This window comes from Wyeomyia smithii, chromosome 1, assembly GCF_029784165.1.
Source record: "Wyeomyia smithii strain HCP4-BCI-WySm-NY-G18 chromosome 1, ASM2978416v1, whole genome shotgun sequence".
Classification (NCBI taxonomy): domain Eukaryota; kingdom Metazoa; phylum Arthropoda; class Insecta; order Diptera; family Culicidae; genus Wyeomyia; species Wyeomyia smithii.
In genome coordinates this window covers 68231479-68247481 of record NC_073694.1, presented here as the reverse complement: position 1 = coordinate 68247481, position 16003 = coordinate 68231479, and the positions used below count along the sequence as shown (strand labels likewise).

Here is a 16003-nt window from a genome sequence, read left to right as displayed (position 1 = left end):
ACGTCACTGAAGTTTATCGACTTTTTCATAGATTCCCCGTTCTGTCACAATCTCTGTACAAAGTTCTCGACCAGCTACCATGTACTTTGTTTTGGTGGAGTTTATGATAAGTCCACTTCTCGCTGCTTCCCTCTTAAAAGGCACGAATGTCTCTTCCAGTGCTCTGCGGTTAATACTAACGATGGTAATGTCATCCGTAAAGCCGAGAAGCGTATAATAGTAGCGGTTCTGTGCAAATTAACTTCTGTGAATTTGTCAAGGGTTTGATGAGGTGAACATTTGGTCCCGGAAACCACACGATCTAACTCTATTAAACAGGATGTGGGGGAGAATCTTATAAGCAGAATTGAGGAGTGTTACACCTCGATAGTTCGAAATCGAGTCAGTTGTGTACTGTGCTAATGAGTCCGTCCAACCATTCTGCTGGTACTTTGTCTTTATTTCAAAATTTCAAGATAAGCCGATAAGGTGCACAGGTGCTTCTGCCTCCCGGCTTTAAAAAGCTTGAGTGAAAAACCAGCCTTTCCAGCTGTTTTGTGGTTTTTAGCTCTTTGTGAGCTTCCTTGACCTCGCCCAAGCTAGGTGGATCAACAAATTGTCTATTTTCTTTAATTTCTCTCCAGATTCTGCCGACGGCTCTATCCTATTCGCCGTTCAAAAACGACTTGAAACGTTAATTCAAACGCATGGTCGCCTATGATTTCTCAGCTATTAGGTTACTTTCCCGGGATAGCCAGCGTCCGGTTCCTGACTTCGTTTATCACTTTATAGAAACTTCTCGTGTTAGGCCCGGAAGAGCATACCTCCGCCTCCGCAGTGTTCGCGTTTCTCGCGTTAGGGGTGGCTTTTTTCGGCGCGGCCGCTCTAGCCCTTTGGTAACTCTCTCTTATCTGGCATGCCACACGATTTGCTATCCACATCATTGGCCGAGACTTTTCATTGGGCACGTTTGACACTCCACCTCGAGCCACGTGTGGCATTTCGGTCCTGCAATCGCCCAACACCTCTCGAACTGTATTACTAACGGTATCGCAGATGTGCCCGCACTGTTCGTTCAGGTCTCCAATCGGTTCACCAATTCTTAGCAGTGGACTCGGCAATAACCCCATCAGCTGACAATCTCTGGATGTCGAATCGTGTCGTTCCGAATCGTTCCGATCCCAAGACTGTGAGCTTAGTTAACGTTCAAGCCTAGAAAGGACTGCACATCGATGACGTCTGGGAAATGCCGACCATTAACCAGAATATGGTTGATCTGAGAACAGGCTTCGCCATTACGGTTTTGTCATGTAAGTTTCCAGTTATCTTTTCGTGCAAAGTATGTGCTACAAATAGCCATACCTGTGATTGCCGTGAAGTTCACCAGCCTCAGGTCATTTTCATCACTGGTATCTTGGAGGTTTCTGCGTAGCCTGTGCGTTTGCGTCTCCGATGATGATCTTTATATCATGTTTTGGGTACTCTTCGGGTGTTTATTTAGGACCTCATGCAGCACCTTCTTCAAGTCATAGGATCTGTCGTTTGTCAGTCGTATACATTCATTGATCATACTGTTATTGAAGAATCTGCCATTGGGTCACTTGTATGAAAAAACCAACGTCTTGGTAATCTTTGTCGCCGCCACTGTAGCAGACCGGGCGCGCTCCGGATCAGATTCTGTTATACATTTTGTCACAAAACTGCAAATCCCCCCCCCTTGCCCCATTTATGGATGTTCCCTTATCAAAACTTGCTAACCTCAGTCTTTTCCATGGTAACAAGAAATAGAAGTACTGTCCTCTAGAGAATAATAACTTGTGAATGTCCTTATCAGAAGAGCATAATAAAAGAATTTCGAAGCTCTATCTAAATGAGATACAAAAAATATATTTTGATACGATTTTGTATTTTCCTGTACGCTTTTGATAACAAAAAGATAATAAAACTTGAAACGGTGTGATTCTGAACCAAATCTACCAAATATTTCGTCTCTATCAGAGAACGTTTTAACTAACAATGGTTGTTATTAACCTTATTCCACAGACTAACAGACATAACACCTCGAACAAATCTTCAATCAAATCATCGTTCGGATGATTCCACCATCTGCTGCCGTGTTCGCGCTGCGTCGTGTATTTCGACATCAGCGCTAGCGTTACTGCATGTGTCAAACAGGGAACTACAAAATGTGTATGAGATTGCATGACAGCGCCTCAGACGGTGTTGTCGCGCGATGACTGTTATTCGATTGGAAATTTGAAATGAACGTTTTTTGTAGCGATGGAGCTAGGTTCTAGTGTTACGTCTGTTAGTCTGTGCCTATTCTATCTTATTTTGTTCAAAGGTTAATACGTTAGTAACAAAGTGTGATATGGGTTTAATTATAATAGAATCATTTTTGTTATAATATCTGTTATTTTTTAACACACAACCTAAATGATTTTTCACATAACTAACTAACAGCTTCTGTTACATTTTTGTTTTGTCTTTCTGATCGGGGTGTTTTTAGAATGTCAAAGAGTTTGATTTTAACGCTAACCCTGTGTTATGTCAAAGATTTTCCAGCCCATGTAGTAGAAATGTTGAATACTATTGTTTGAGTAAAAAAGAAATATTGAAGACTGCAATCAAAAAAGTTTAGATAAAATAAATAGGCTAAGATTGGTAACATAACCCTAATTTAAACATTTGTCGGCCATTTTTCGCAAAATCTGATACATTTTCGTGGTTCCCATTTTGACACATTGATGTATGGTAGCGCTGCAATTGAAATAGAGGACGCAGTACGAACACGACAGCAGATGGTGCTGGTGTTACTTACGTAAAACACAGTTATAATCCGAACGATGATCCTTAACGGTTCCTTAAAAGTACTTGTCTTTGATCTCCACGTGAATGTCCAAATTTACTACATTTACTTATTAAACTTTGAGTTTTAATGTTTTTCTCGGTGGAATAAATTGCTTTGCCGTTTGCTGGTCCGTCTGATGACGCCGTCTGACGCCGTCTGATTGCGCAGATAGTCTATTTGCGAAAAAGATGCTTACATAAAACAATAAACTGACGTGTCGTGGTAATCTATTTTACCAAATAAAGAAATTAGTTTGAGAAAAGCCAGTTCACGCCGCTTGGTAAATAGACACATTTCTTTTATTCTATTTGAACGAGGCAAATTTTATCAACATCGGTTACCAACGCGTGCTTTTTCATAAAGCATAGTGCATATAGACCGTTCCGATAATTATAAATACATTTACGATCAACCGTCATTTCAAATAACGTGCAGTAGTCAACCAAACGTTGGCTGCGTCCTGTTGTTTACATCCAAAAGAAACAGATGCTGTCTTTTTTTTCTAATATTTAGTGCGAAATTTTGAAAATGCGTGGCCTTTCTCCCGAGCATAGAAAGCGAATTGGGCACAAATGGGGCACCGTGAGTGGTCTGAGCAGTGTCGGAGCAGTTCAAACCGCATTGCGGAAGTATTGTGAAGAGTGCACATTTACTGATGCCCCAAAACGTGGTAGAAAACCCGGGTCTGTTGATCCCACAATGGACAAAAAGGTTAAGGAATACTACAAGCAGCATCCTTCAGTATCAGTACGAGATGTGGCGAGAAAGCTTGGAACCTAGGCGAGTAACGTTATGCGTGCCAAGGGAAGAATGGGTCTGCAGACCCGTCGGAAGCAGAAGCAGCCAAAACGAAATCCAAAACAAGCTGAATCTGTGAAACCGAGAGCTCGGAAGCTTTATGACAAACCTCTGACCAAAAAAATGGGGTGTGTTATCATGGATGACGAAACCTACATAAAACTGGACTATGAGACTCTGCCAGGACCGCAATTTTATACATCACCGAAGGGAAAGGATGTCCCTGGACCAGTGGAAGCCATTTACACCGAAAAATTCGGCAAGAAGGTAATGGTTTGGCAGGCCATTTGTGAATGTGGGAAAATATCTTGTCCATTCATTACGAATGACACAATGAATGGTAAAATTTACGTAAAAGAGTGTTTGCAGAAAAGGTTGTTACCCATGGTTAAGCAGCATAACAATCCTCCAATCTTTTGGCCCGATCTTGCTTCCTGCCATTACTCTAAGGATGCACTAGGGTGGTATAAAACAAATAATGTCACATGTGTCCCAAAGGAGATGAATCCTCCAAACTGCCCTGAAATTCGCCCTATTGAAACTTTTTGGGCTTTGACCAAGGCAAAGCTGAGGAAATATGTCAAACCAGCGGACAATGTTTAAAAATTTAAAAAAGATTGGCCCAAAGAAGATGTATCTATAATTTTCGGAACAGTCTATAATACGTATACTCGTCTGCCCGTGGTTTGCCGCTCATTTGCTATCTCGCTACCCCATCAGGCCATTTTGCTGTGGTGAGTTCGTGCTATTTTATTACTACACTTGAAACTAATTTTACGCGTCCGGTTCAATTTGTACTACAACCCCATTCGCCCACTGGGGGTTTATGTTTTCAAATTACCTACAAGTCTAGAAAAGTTGCGGTAAGTGGGTAACTCAAGGACCGAACCTCTAGAATTGTGCTCATCAACAAGAGATAGGAATAAAAGTGATGCCGCCTGAGGCGTTTACGTGTCAACAGAGTGTTGCGAACAACACCCCATGTGGTGCGATTCTACCCCAGGTAACCCAGTCTGTTTGGGAGAAAAGGTAAAGTCGAAAGGACTGAAGTGCCTACCTGCAGTACGAGACATTACAGTGTTACAACTTTTTCTATTCAATTGCAGGTCTCAAGCATTTTTAATGCGTTTCCAGTGTCTGCCGGAATGTGTTTTTCTATCAATTGTCCACTCTCACTAACGACAGTTTTAAAATTTTTGTTGACATACGTGACAATTGTCGACTGTATTACAACATTCTATGAACCACTTCCAAGAGGCAATTCATCTCTTCTGCATCTTATTCTGAGTTACTTTAAAGTGATGCATCCAACGAATGAATTGTGGCAAATATTAGAACCGACACATGCTTGGCAAAGTTTTCCTGCCGCCCCTCTGCAGGACAAACACTTGAAACTTTCTCGTCTCGGCATCTCGGGCGAAACCAGTGCAAGAAAATCTTCTCGCTTTTCAGCTTATGCGAAGCACTTTCGGTTGCGAGCTAACTTTCACGCTGCTATCGAAGCACCGGCGCCAGCACCCGGGAAGGGTAAGTTATGAAACGAAATTTGTTACACCGGCGGTGAGAAAAATTATCCTTCCTCGTGGGAGCAGTGAAGTGAGGTTATAATGAAGCGAACCACCCGAATCCTTCGCACACTTTATCTGGGAAGCGCTTACTTTCTGGCTGTCTTGGGATCCCCACGGTTACCCCAATGGACGCCAGGAGGGAGTCACGACTGCGTGGGTGCTAGTGAAAGAGGACGATGATTATCACCAATTAAGCGATTGTTTATGGCGAACGGTTCGCTGTTGCCATGCTCGAGCTGTGCTCGGATTATACTTAAAGCGCGAAGAAACAGTTGCTCGACTACTTGAGAAACGGTGTTTTAGTAATCATAATAACAGTCATAATAAAATCGTTACAAGTTGTCAACCGTGCGGTACCACGGTACAGAACAAAAAACCAAACTAGCAGTAGTAAGCATCGGTGATAGTGGAGCCAAATCTCGTGGTTCTTGGGTAGAGTTTGGAGTACAAAACACTGCAGTTTCAGTCAGTCAGACGTCTGTTATCACCGCGGTAAGCTAGTGTTATAGTTTTTGAGAGCTTCGAAGAACAATGGCTTATCTTTTTAAGAAACCCATGAATAATTACTCGTTTTATCCTCTTCGTGAGAAAATAGTTCATCTTATGTTGTAGTGAGATTCAGAGCGGCACGATTTGCGTACCATGAGCGCATTGTGAAGGACAACTTTCAGACTGTTTTGCTGTCGATGTTTTACAGTCAAGATAGTTTGCTTGTAAAAACTTAAGCCCTTTCCCGCTAATAGCTTGTAATACTCAAGTTGTGAAACAATGGAGGAAAAGATAGTAGCTAACAATAAGACACGTATCATCATAAACAGACGCTTGACATCGATAGGTTTATTTACCGCAATAAATCGGTGTAACTTGTGAAGTCGACTAAGAGCTTTACGTCATTTTGGTATGCTTGGTTCATGTTCCTGAGTTACACACCAACTCCAACTATCCACAGTGTGTTCAACGCAGGATTCTACTTCTACATTTTACAATACATTCATCACAATATTTATCACCTTTACAGCAGTGTCTTTCCAAAAAAAAAGGGCAACCAATTTATCGACCATTTTTTATCTGGCTAAAGCTTTGCGTAGATGTTTCTGTAGGCAAAAGATGCTATTTTGTGCTATTGGTTCTAAAACACGATTCATTTTTTAAAAGCTATTGGTAATCAAAAATCCTATTGCAGTCAAAATGGTTTGTTAGATTGGCAAAGTTCTAGATAATAATTTTGTGCCGTGGTGTGGCCTTTGATGCACGTAAGAGTAATCTCCATTTCAGTCGGTCCATGGCTGCAGTTTGCCAGCTCTGCAGTCTGCGCAGGGTCCGTAGGTCGCCTTCCATCTGATCAATCCACCATGCCTGCTGTGCACCTCTCCGTCTCGTCCATGTCGGTTTTTTTTTTCGAGTACAGGCCTTAGATAACTCCCCAAGCAGTTCCTGAAGTTCGTGGTTCATACGCCTTCTCTACGTTCACCGAGGATGGTACGCAAAACCTTTCACTTGAAGACCGCATGTCATGTCTCATGGCCGTAGAGGATTCTTCTTGATCGGAGTGTCCTCTGGAGAATATGAGGTGCGCGATAATGCGCTGATGAATTTCTCTGCTGGTATTGTTGTCGGCAGTTACCAGTGAGTCTAGGCACACGAACCCGTCGACCGCCACCAACTTTTAGGCCCGGTGGGCTGCATTGACGACCAGTACAATCCGTTCGGCATTGGCTTTTAGTCCGATGTACGCCATTTTTAGAAAGGTAGAATATCTATGTCGTCGGTAAAACCAAGCAGTTGCACTCGTGTTAATTCCCGCTCATCTCAACATACCTTCCAAGGCAACATCAAACAGTAGATACGAAAAACTTCCACTTTGCCTTAAACCACTTCGAATTTCGAGTAATGCATAATTTCCAACCCGCGAATATCTGATCCGTGGTGGAACTGCTTCACAGATGGTGATAGTCGACGACAGGTGTTTGGGAAAGTACCTTGTAGGCGGCGTTCAACAGCTCGCTGGAAAGTTGACCCAATCCAGCACCTTTTTTTTCAGTCGCGCTCTACTGCATCGCCGTTCAGATGCTGAGCGGAGTGCTGCTTTTTCGATCACCTCAAACTCGTTCGTAAGGTGGTTGCCGTTCAAGTTCTTGCACGTATCGGCTTGCAGCACGTAGCCTTTGCGGGAGCTAGTCGTAGAATTTAGCTTGGTACAGCTTCCATTGCTACGCGATATCGGTCCTCTTGTTGGCGCGTCTATCTTCGGAGGACTTAGTTTCAGGTATTCTGTGCCTGTTGGTATCGTTCCACGTTCACTCTCGTACGATGTTGCAGCATTCTCGCCCGTGCGTTCTTATCCTCAACTTACTGTTCATATTCACCGTCGAACCCGTCGTTTATATGATTTGGAACTCTTTTAACTAGTAGCGCTATAGTAGTGCTATTTATAGCGGATCGAATAATCCTCCAGGCAACTTCAAGAGTAGCAGTACCAAGCTGCTCTTCAAAGGGTAACGCTGCCTCCTGCTGCTGCGCATATTTCTGTGCAGCTCCGGCGTCCCACAGTTGCTTAATATGTGGTCGCGGTGTTCGATTCCGGTGCGTGTTATATACCGTCGAGAGTTTTTAGCGCAAGCACACAGCTACTAGGTTACTAACCTTACCAATCAGACGGAGGCCTGAGTGGTCTTTGCTGTATCTAAGAGCCGACGCGATTGTACTCGGCTTGGAGCCGGGAACCTGTAACCTGTTGCATGTACTCCTAGATCAGTTACCGTGCCGTACTGTTTCCACCTTTCGATCATCCCCACTCGCACAGTAGGAGATTTCCTGCCAGGTCGCAGCACATATCGGCTTGTGGTATGTATGTATAGGTATCGCTTCCTCCTGTTGGCGCTTTTTCCTTCGAAGAAGCGACTGCCTTTATAGCCATGCTAATTATGGCGGATCGTATGTCCCTCCAGCCGTCTCCAAGAGAGCCAGCACCAAGCTGCTGTTCCGTTGGTAGTACCGCTTCAGCAGCTGCGCGTATCCCTGGGCAACTATGGGATCCCGTAGTTGGTCGATGTCGGGTCGCGGCGTTCAAATTTGACGCGTGCTATACACCGTCGAGAGTTTTGAGCATTCATATAACCGACGACAATTTTCTCGTCACACCTAGGTCAGCCGACATACACTCATTCCAGCTGCGCGTAGAACGCTTCCTTCTCGTCGTCGGGTCTCGCCCCATGTGGGCAGTGCACGTTGGTGATGCTGCAGTTGAAAAAAACGGCCCGCAATTCTCAGTTTACACTAGGATGTACCACCCGATCACGAGTTGACGCATCCTACCCAGTACTACAAAACCGGGGCCTAGCGTGGTTGGTAACGTCTCTGCCAACCACGCTCGACGCCTGGGTTCAAATCCCAACGCCGACATAGGGGTCGATGGTTGTGGGGATGCGTGATCCATTCACAACAAACCCAACTGGTCTAGATTCAATCCTAGCCGACACCGGGAGATTTTCTGAGGCGAAAAATCTCTGGGATCACGCCTTTCATCGCATGAGGAAGTAAAGCCGTTGGTGCCGGTCCGTTAATTAACGGTTCGTGAGTTAGGGTCCTGGGTGGAGTCCCCTCCTTGGGCGTCGGTGATTGACACAACAACAGTGGTGGAATTAGACCGACGGAAAATATGCGAGAATAAAAAAACCGATTCCCAGCACGTTGGTAGTGCCACAGCTCTTGTAAAAAGTAGCCGCCCGACGCCCGAAATCGTTAAAAACTGTCCACGTGGTATGTGGATGGCCCCTTAGTAGCTTTCTCGAAATTAGTTTTCTCCAACGTTCCGAATTAAAATTTTAAAACTCACGTTAGGTGACATGGGTTTTCTATTTATTCGTAGGAATTTTGCAAGGAGTGGCACACCTACCACTGATAGCTTCATTCAAAGCTTGAAACAGAGTGAGCTAATTAGTGGATATAACCTAGGACACTCCTCCTAGACGAAATGAATCAATCCTATTTTTCACGGAGAAGATGAAATGGAAATTCAGACCGATCAATCCTTTTGGCTTCCCCGAGTGTCAAATAAACCGAACCGGGATGTAAGACAAATACCTACTCTGCTCTGCACTGTCAGATTTAGTTCCCAGCTGTATCCACAGTTCGGTCCGGGTTGTTCCTTTTCTTTCAAAAGGTCGCATTTGTGTCGCCTATTCCCTTTTGGCTTGGGTTTAATTCATCCCGAAGTGGCACGGCGAAACGAATCCAATTTGCCATTTTGTTGAAGGTGGAGGAGAATATTTGATGCGGAAAAGATATTTCCAATTTCCGACTCTCATGAGCTAGTAACAAGTGCATCAGTGTAAAACACATTGCTTGTACCTGATTCGGAACAAATGGTCAGACCGTAAATTTCCTATCTCGTTGGAGCTCTCGCTCCCGTTTTTTACTTTTTGTAGCAATCATTGCGCCGTGGCGAGCTGGGCTGCGAGAGTTTCTTTCCCATTTACACAATGTAAGTTCTAAATGTATTCATGGGATTCAAATCGATCATCCACTGCAGTGGACATCGCTTAATGTTTTATCACCAAATGGAACGGTTCAGAATTACACGTCGAACGCCAATATTTTTAAATTAAAAGTTAACTTGAAGTATGAACAAAGCCGTGCAGTTTGATTAAATTCACGGCCTCTAACGTAATACCATCCAAGGGAACTCCATTGATCTTGTCAACGCGTTCCTTCCCTTCTCCACCGACCGCCAAACTAGCAATTTTCACCGTACAATCGCTATTTTTGTTCACATTTCCAGGTGAGAGGCGACACCACAGCAGTGGGGCATCCACTGTCTACTGGCGTGGCGAGTTCGATACTGTGCCGAAAACCATCAGCCTTCAAAAGCATTTTCAGCATATTTTTGTGTTGTCAGTTCCTTCCGTTGCGCTCGTGGTCCCCCGCCGCTTGAATGCGAAACCGCCAGGAACCAATTCATCGGAATACCGCTCCGACACCCCGCGCGGCCGGGTCTAACTTGGCCATGATTGTGTCGACGGCGGGACATCGGCAGCGTATTGGCGCGATTTTCTAGTCCCCCTCCACTGCCCGCGTTTGCCTCCGGGGAGGCACGTGCTCAGTGAGTTATGAAAATATTCCAAGTTGATGGCTTCCGCGTTGTTTATATGTAGGCAGGGGAGAATAAGAAGGGAGGGGCACGTGTGTTTTACCTTGCTTCGACGCGGGTGCACAGTGACGTTTTTTATACCTTCACTGTTAACCCATCCCGCCTGGCAGTACCAATTGATGACTCAAAATCGCATTTGAATGTTTGAAAATTTCGAATTTTCGACAGGAAACATGTAACAAAAAGTGGTGATCGGAGGTAGAAAAAAAAAAAACGACACCCAAAACTCATTGCGACAGCCACTTTCCGGTCGGTTGGGGTACAGGGTGCCATTGTTGTCCAGCTTTAAGTATCCACTGCACTACTCACATCCTATTTGGAGTGGATATCTTTTGACAACAACTTAAAGATAATTACGTTGATTTTCTCCTAAGAAAATTCTAAAAAACAGATCGCCATAACACTCGTACCATCCAGGGAATCTATTTCCGGCATTCTACCCCAAATTAGCAGTTCGATATTTACCACCGTCGATGGCAGTTTCAATCATTGAAGCAGGGCGCAAATTTAACTTTAATGCCTGTCGTTGTTTTTTGTTTTTGAGTATCCCGAAAACTGAACCTCGTGAAAAATTGATTTTCCGGCGATTTTCAACCCCATACCAGCCACTGCATTTTGGACGAAACGAAAAAAGGCCCGGATGTAGAAGCAATTCGGAAGAAAGGATTTAATGACATTTTTATAAAAATCACGTCACCGGAGACGTCCAAAGTACACATATATTTATGTATGACAAGAGGTGAACACACGTCCGACCAATATTGACAACAATAAAAACCCAACCAACGCAGCATCGAGGGATGATTGGATGTAACAACATTCCAATAAATTTCAATCGGAATAATAAAAGCCACATGGGAAACGGCGGAGGCGAATGGTCGTATGAAAGGGCAGATAAAGTACGGGAAAAAGTGGTCCTTAATATTTCGCTATAACACAATTTGATGATGATGCAAGTTGATTGCAATTATGTATAATAATAATTCCACGTTGATTGATTTGTACTGATTTGGAGAAATTGGAATTACGGCTGTTCGCCGGAACTCATACGAGCTCAACTTGTTGTAAGATTTTTTTTTTTGATCTATGTCAACCAACTGAAGTTGTTGGAATCAAAATCTATGCCAAGGCCTATGTAATGTTTTTTTATATAGGTAGGAATTCATTATATCTTCCCAAAATATTGCGAAAGTCAGCAGTGCTTTAATTTGCTTTGTTTCGAATGTTGCCGAAAATTTTGTTGGAAATGTTTCTTTTTTATGGAAACGAATCATAAACTTCAAGATTTGCTTTGCTGCAACGTATGAGAAAACAGGTGTGAATGCATATGCCAAGTTTTCAAAATCTCTTAGAAAAACAAATATGTAAGCGTTTTTTTTAACATAATACTTTAGAAGTAGTTTCAATATGGTCAATTGTTGAAAGAATGCGGACCTAAGCTGGTATTACCTAACCTACCCTAGCCTAGTTTTTTTTATCAAGGCAGCTAGAAATCTGTAACCAGGCACCAGAGATGAGAACTTAAGGAATGAGGTTGAGTTTGTAAATGCTGTAACCTGTGAGGGTGCAATTTTAGCTTCGAGTGGAAAATTTCCCTAATTTTGGGTACCGCGGCAGGAGCGTGTACAGGTAAAAAATACTCTGATTTGGATACTGCGGTGCCGTGCAACGTGGTCTTGGATAATGTTGAAGCAAAATCTTTTGCCGAATCTTGCGAGCTCTTCGCTCCGACGAAACTCCTGCCTCTGAAATCGAAGTTGAGTGTGCTCCATCAGACGTTCCTTTGGACTGCAACGGTTATCTCTGCTGCCAAAAAACTGAAAAGTTCAAATTCTCCGGGATCTGACGGTATACCGTCGGTGATGTTCTGTCGCTGTGCCACTCACAGCCATTTTCACCCTTTCACTCAACGATGGAGTTTTCCCCAACGTTTGGAAGCAATCGTTCATGTTTCTTGTGTTCAAAGCTGGCGACTACATCGAACTTTATCTCTAATGATCAGCATGGTTTCATGCCTGGGAGATCTGTTACCACGAATTTGTTGGACTTCACCAGCACCTGTGTTACTGCAATGGAGAACAAACCTCAAGTCGATGTCATTTACAAAGATTTGAAGGCGGCATTCGACAAAATCCATCATAATATACTGTTGGCCAAACTGTCTCGTCTTGAATCTTCTTCGCGGCTTGTATCGTGGATTAGGTCTTATCTGACTGCTCGTGAACTTCGTGTTAAAGTTGACTCCTGTGTATTTTCGAATTTCTGCAATTCATCAGGAGTGCCCCAGCAACTTAGGTCCACTGTTGTTGAAAATATATTTGGTGATTCGCTTACTTACAGACTGCCACTTTTTGCAATACCTGCTGAATCTGTTCACGGACTGGTGCTCTCGCATTAAACTAATCGTGAGCGTACCAAAATTATTCGTCATAACGTTTCATCGCTCAAATAAAAAACCGATTTCATATGATTATTGCATTGACGGGACTTCACTCCGAAGGGTTGAGAAAATGAATAACTTGGGAGTCGTCCTGGATCCAATACTATCATTCAACAACCACTTCATCTCGATAATTGCCAAGGCCAATCGACAACTTGATTTCGTTTCGAAAATTCGCCAAAGGCTTCAATGATCCATAATGCTTGAAGTCCTTGTATTGTGCGCTGGTGAGACCAATTCTTGAGACCGCTTGTATTGGCTGGAATCCTGTAGATAAATGCTGGATCGGTAGAATTAAATGCGTTCAGCGAAGATTTATACGTCACCTTGCTTGGAGAAATCCTCTAGTTTTTCCTAAATACGAATACAGATGTAGACTTTTGAACATGGATACACTTGAAAAAAAGGCATAAAATTCAACAGGCGTCGTTCGTCCCGAAGTTGCTCAGTGGAGAAGTTGGCTTCCCTCGACTACTTTCCATGCTGAATTTTCGTGTGGCTCAACGTCCTCTCCGGTACCGGTCACTGCTGCAGGAAAGACTCCACCGTACGGCCTATGCTTGTGGAGAATCACTTCGGCTTCAGGAAACCTTCAACAAATACTGCTGTGAGAGCGTGTACCCAACATGAAAACTGCTCACAACTAGCGCTGAAAATTGTTCACGTTTTCATGTCATGTTTGTGTAATAATTGTTGGGACGTCGTCACCAGAAGCCATCACTGGCACCGCAAAGGAAAAAAAAAATCGCAGATAAGGTTTTGATTTTGTTGGTTTTTTTCTGTGCTGTAAAACAGAGTCTGACAGGCAAATTAAGCAACCCGAAGAGAAGCTAGCTGCCTTCTGCAGTTAGTGAGTGATAATGTGTGGGGTAACCTCCATTAATAGGTGGCGCCCGACGTGGAGCCCAATTGCAGCAAGGTGTCACTCTGTTGTAAGTGTAAATTTGGCCGGTGAAACCCTTATGGGGCATGAAAGTCCGTTGGAGGTACTTTGCTGCCCAGTGAGGTTTTCGCCAGGCAGATTAAAATTTACAACAGTGTGACACCTTGTTACAGACCCGACCAACAAAAACTTGCCAGTCCGCGGAGTACCATCAGGCGTTGTATGAGGGAGAGGTCATTGTTCTTAATACACCTTCTTATTTCTCAAACCTCTCAGATAGCTACCTGAAAGGTTAGCTGTCACTAGTATTTCGATGGTTAACCCGTCGATTGATACTTGCAATGCGACAACGGTGTGGGAGGCAGCGGCGCACATCCTCTAAAATATATTTTTCGGAATAGTATCTGGCCCACTTACTGCCAAAATTTCGCCTGCGCAAAACAAAGAGCACATGCTCTGCGGTTTCCTCTGCACCCGCACATTCGAGACTTATGGAGGACTTCGCGTGTCCAAACCTTTGCAGGTGCCTGAAACTGCCATGGCCTGACAGAATCTATTTTAGATAGAAGCTTACTTTTCCATATCGCCAGGATGATTCGATGCGTCCATCTACCTATTTGGACCATTCTCGCTGCCCTCCTGGCCATCGAAAATGACTTTCTGGTGTTACGTATAGTTCTTGTGTGAAGCACTCTATGTTCTTTTTGACGATGATGCTGATAGGCACCGTGTCAGCCGAGACGCCTTTTACTTCGTATGACACGGTACGGTACGCGCACGCTCTTCAGTTTGCTGCAGTTACAGGAAGTATCCAACGCCTTCGACTTGCTGCCATACACCGCTGAACTACTTGACACCATACACGATAAGCATTTGGAGCGTACCCAATTCTTAACCACGTGTATGAATAGCACCGCCTTCAACTGTACCTCTTTGATTGACTCAGCGTAGAGAAGTCGTCCGCAAATTCCACAATAGTTATTTGTAAGTGTGAGTTGCTTCACACTGCCCAGGTGACTCATCCTTACGTTCTCAGGGTCGTAGCGTGTTCTAAACGAAGCGGACCAACGAAAGACTCTGGCAAAAAAGGGATTGACTCGTATTTAAAATAAGGATAAGATTCATTTTACTATTTATTTCGTGTTTACATATCACGTTGCGGTACCGATTCCGACGCGTTGAGGTTCATCGATGACATGCAGGAGGAGGGAGTGCCCGTTGGGATGTACAGTTTACTCAGTTTACCGCATTGGCATATGACCTCTCAGAGCAAGTATTTTGTGGCGAATTTGTCCTCTGTCTTTTTCCTTATGTCTTCTGGAACATTAAACCGTGATTTGGCAACGTAGAACCCCAGTCCCGGTATTTTCTTTGCGTCTGTCTTGATGTAGGTTTCGTCATCCATAACCACACACATCGGTTTTGTTAACCATTCTCGATACAACTTCCTTGCACGGGATTTGGCCGCCTTGTTTTGTTGATCACGCCGGTTTGGTGCCTTCCTGACCTTGAACACACGGAGCCCAGCTCGTTTCATGGTCTGCTGAACTAACCAGATGGAACACTTTGAAATAATTTAACACCTCCTGGGTCTTCACTTCACTTTCATCCCGCCGCTCGGTCGCTAGGGGGGTCTGGGTGATTTCCAGTTGTCTTCCGAGCCATCTCATAGTCGCAGTCGGATTTTCTATGACGGCGCGCAAAATTCTTTGGCTATTTTCTACTTGTTTCGATGACATCTCAATAACCACTGAATCGATTGTTATGAAATTTTGCACATGTGAATAATACACTTTAAACTAGTTATACCAAGCTTTTCATCAATTTTTACCAACGGAAAAAAAGTTACACACGGATTGTGCATTTTTCCGAATACAGGTCTAGTAACGATCTTCTCTCCACCGTCTGTAACCTTCTTTCCTTTTCTCTATCTTTTCCATAATTCAGATGCAGCGATGTTGACGAATCTTTCTCGTGCTTCCAGATACCCCGGCGTTGTGTCAGGAGTGCGTTGAGTTAGCGGTTATTTATCGGTTGAAACAATTTTTGTGCGAACAATCTTTGCCGTGGTGGTTTTCCAGTACATATTCTCGTTTGTTGTTACCGTTTACAAGTCGGGCCTTGGGAACCACGACTTGAACCCAAACGTCTGGTCTGCACGTTTCGGGGTAGGCTCTAAAGACCTTTTTTATTTTCAGGTTGGTAATCGGCGGGTGTTCCACGAACTTGTTAAGTGATCGGTAATAGATTCAACAATTTCGGACCCATAATGAAACCTTGCGTTACACCTGTGGTGATTGGGACGCATTTCCGACTCTCATGTGTGCCGCAAACC

General features: G+C 43.9%; 1 protein-coding gene across 11 annotated transcripts in view; it reads left to right on the top strand.

The window, feature by feature from the left end:
* LOC129724438 (sex determination protein fruitless) overlaps positions 1-16003 on the top strand; it is a 658376-nt gene that overhangs the window by 113070 nt on the left and 529303 nt on the right. The gene's annotated exons all lie outside the window — the stretch shown is intronic.